Here is a 4,459-nt window from a genome sequence, read left to right on the forward strand (position 1 = left end):
ATATATATATATATATATATATATATATATATATATATATATATATACACAATGGAATATTATGCAGCCATGAAAAAAATGAAATCTTGCCATTTGCAATGACGTGGATAGAACTGGAGGGTATTATCCTAAGTGAAATAAGTCAATCAGAGAAAGACAAGTATCATATGATCTCACTGATACGAGGAATTTGAGAAACAAGACAGAGGATCATAGGGGAAGGGAGGGAAAAATGAAACAAGATAAAACCAGGGAGGGAGACAAACCATAAGAGACTCTTAATCTCAGGAAACAAACTGAGGGTTGCTGGAGTGGAGGGTGGGGGAGGGATGGGGTGGTTGGGTGATGGACACTGGGGAGGGTATGTGCTCTGGTGAGCGCCGTGAATTGTGTAAGACCGATAAGTCACAGACCTGTACAACTGAAACAAATAATACATTATATGTTAATTAAAAAATATAAAGACATATTTCCAAATTTTAAAAAGGGGGGCGGATAGGTTCCCAGCCTTTGCAGGTTTAAGAAGCTCCACATAAAACATTGCTTAATAGTTAATAAAACATTGCTGTTTAGGGAGTAACTGAATTGGGAGCTGAAAGAATGATGTTTTGGTAGAAGGCAGTTTTTGAACTGAAGTTTTCTGAGCTAAAGCCACTCTGGTGACAGGACTCAGGGTATTTATAGCTGTGGAAGTGGAATGGAGATTAAAGCGATGAGAGTTGCAAGTTGAAGGGCACGGTTATGGGCACAACTTTCAGTGGAAAGAGCACTTTTAATGTCCAAGTCCATAGACAAGGAATGACTGTGAGCTCTCTAGGTAGAAACAAGGAGAGTTGTTACATCAGGAATGCATGCCATTTATAATTGCACCAAAAATAAAGTACCTAGGAATATACTTAACCAAGGAGGTGAAAGATCTGTACTCTGAAACTGTAACATTCAAAGAAATTGAAGATGACACAAATGGAAAGATATTCCATGCTCATGGATTGGAAGAACAAATACTGTTAAAATGTCCATACTACCCAAAGAAATCTACAGATCTGATGCAATCTCTATCAAAATACCAACAGCATTTTTCACAGAACTAGAACAAATAATCGTAAAGTTTGTATGGAACCACAGAAAACCCTAAATAGCCAAGCAACCTTGAAAAAGAAAACTGGTATCAGAGTCTCAGATTTCAAGATATACTACAAAGTTGTAATAATCAAAATAGTATGGTACTGGCACAAAAACAGACACATAACTCAGTGGCATAGAATTGAGAGCCCAGAAATAAACTCATGATTACACGGGCAGTATTTGACAAACGAAGCAAGTATATGCAATGGGGAAAAGAACAGTCTCTTCAACAAATTGTGCTGGGAAAATTGGACAGCTACAATACAAAAGAATGTAACTGAACCACTTATACACAAAAAATAAACTCGAAATTGTTCAATCTAAAATGGATCTAACCAAAATGTGAGACCTGAAACCGTAAAAACTCTATTATGTCAAAATAAAAAGCTTCTGCACTGCAAAGGAAACAACAAAACTAAAAGACAATGGACTGAATGGTAGAAGATATTTGTAAATCATATCCAATAAATGATTAGTATTCAAAATATATAAAGAACTTCTATAACAACAGCAAAAAGCTAAATGATCCAATTAAAAATGGACAGAAGACATGAACAGACATTTTTTCAAAGAAGACAGATGGCCAAGATGAGATACCACCTCACACCTGTCAGATTGGCTAAACTCAAAAACACAAGAAACAAGTGTTGGCAAGGATGTGGAGAAAAGGGAACACCTGTGCCCTGCTGGTGGGAATACAAACTGGTATGGTCACTGTGGGAAAAAAGCATGGAGGTTCCTAAAAATAAATAGAACTGCCATATGATCTAGTAATTCTACTACTACTATTTACCCAAAGAATACAAAAACTAATTCAAAAAGATATATGTATCCCTATGTTTACTGCAGCATTATTTACAATAACCAATTATGGAAGCAGCCCAAGTGTCCATCAATAGATGAGTGGATAAAGAAAACATTATATAATATACATATATAATATATATAATGGAAAGTTAGAAAAAGGAATGAAACCTTGCCATTTGCAACTGCATGGATGGATGTAGAGAATATGATGCTAAGTGAAGTAAGTCAGAGAAAGAACAAATACCATATGATTTCACTCATATGTGGAATTTAAGAAAACAAATGAACAAAAAAGACCAACCAAAACAAAACAAACCCACCAGCTTCTTAAATATAAAGAACAAACTGATGGTTGCCAGAGGGAAGGTGGGTGGGAGGATGGGTGAAATAGGTGAAGGGGATTAAGAGTACACTTATCCTGATGAGCACTGAGTAATGCATAGAATTGTTGAATCACTATATCCCTGAAACTAATATAACACTATGTTAACTATTCTGGAATTAAAATTTTTTTTTAAATTAAAAAGGCATGCATATCAGAGGAGTGGGTTTTTACATGAGGATGGAAGAGTAGTGATCTGGAAGTAGCATTAGAGGTGGAGAGAATTCTTGACCCTCCTGACCCAAAGAAGCAGGGAGTTCTACAAAGAAATCAGAGAACAAAAACATCAATTCTTGGCTTTTGATATTTCAAAAGCTATTGTTTAGGTGTAAATCATAAAGATTTGAAAGAATACATAACCATCCTTCCACCATCCCCAGCTCACTCCTACCCCCACCCCTTCAGTCTATGTGAGACAAAAACTAAACGAAGGAAGCCAGCAAGGCAGGGAATAGACACTGGTGAGTAGTTGAGAGGAGACCTGCAACTTGCTCCCCACAACCTGTCTCAGGCTGAGCACAAAAGTGGGAGTAAAGGATTTGCCATACCGCATGACTTAATTGATGGAATTCTTTCATATTAAACTTTTTAAATTAACCATAGGTTTTTTTTTTTTAAAGCAGTGAACATATTTCGCATCTCTTACAAATCACTTTGTATATACTAAACTCTAAATTGCTATTAATTGAACTAATTTCTCAAAATGCTTCAAATTCTCTTTTTGGCTACAAACCTGGGTTGTTCTTTTGGACACTAAACAGTATCAGTCAAATGTGCTACTTACTACACTTATGTTCAATTCAAACAATTAAATTCCAAACTGTCCCCATGCTTAAAACATCTCCCAATACAGAGAGTCTCCAAATTTCCGGAATCTCCCTTCTCTCTCTCTCTTTTTAAATTTATTTGACAGAGAGAGACAGTGAGAGAGGGAACACAAGCAGGGGGGTAGTGGGAGAGGGAGAAGCAGGCTTCCCACCGATCAGGGAGCCCAAAGCAAGGCTTGATCCCAGGACCCTGGGATCATGACCTGAGCCTAAGGCAGACGCTTAACGACTGAGCCACCCACGCACCCTCCCTTCTCTCCTTTAAAACCCACTTTCTAATTGAAGACTTGCCTTAGTTCCATCATGTATCCAGTGAACTATTCTACCATTTCGTACAAACTTAAGTGTAGCAACCATAGGTCCAAAAGTTTTTTCTATTTTTCCCATAAATTATCAAGTTTCCAAAAATATGTTGGTAAGCAGCAACCAAATGAAACAAGCATTTACCAAGTATGCTTTTTATGCTTAAAAAAATCTTTGAAAGAGTATCCTATGGGCATAATATGTATTTACTGACCACTACCAAGGGTCACTCTTCTCAACACTAAAGATGAAACAATAAGCAGAATAAAATTCTTTACCAGAATACTTGTGCTGATTTGTGTCAGAAAACATGGTCCCATGCTCACACTTCTCAAACTGATTCAGGATATGGAAAAGGTACCAGAGAAGTCAGAGGTAAATGCAGCCCATCTATCTACTCAAAGATGGATGGGAGCCAGGGATAATACTAAAGCACAAACATATCAGGAGCAGAATGCAAAATTTGTGATTACCAGTACAAGCGTGAAACTTCAAGCTGTTGAAAGCAGCTTTGAACTATGTCCATGGACAGTCCCCAGATTTGGCAAAACAAAGAATAATGTGTACTGGAAACTCAGAGTCAGAGTTCAGGCCCTGCCTTCTCAAGGTCTGCTCCTCAGACACTCCTAACCAGGGCCTGTAGTATCCAGTAAACTGAAGCAAAGAAAGGCACAGCCATTCTTGGATTCAGCATTTTCCTAACAAGGGCTAGGAGTAAAGTGAACATCAGGCCTGGGTCAGTGTTTAAAAAAAGCACCAGGGCCAACAGTTCTCTACTCCCTACAGTCAGCCACGTAGCTAGCTGGTACACATCCCCCTTCCACCAGTTTGGGAAAAGGAATGGAGCCTCAGCTTTTGGGCCTTGAGAGGCGCTTTTCTGACAACGTGTTTCCAGGACATTGAAGACCTCTTTCCGTAGCTACACTCCGCGGCGGCGCTGCCTGTGTTCAGCTCCCGCACTGCCTCGGTAAGCCATCCTCCGCCCCCGGGGCGATGCCCTGTGACGTCACCGCGA

The sequence above is a fragment of the Neomonachus schauinslandi genome, chromosome 3 (assembly GCF_002201575.2).
Source record: "Neomonachus schauinslandi chromosome 3, ASM220157v2, whole genome shotgun sequence".
In the NCBI taxonomy this organism is placed as follows: domain Eukaryota; kingdom Metazoa; phylum Chordata; class Mammalia; order Carnivora; family Phocidae; genus Neomonachus; species Neomonachus schauinslandi.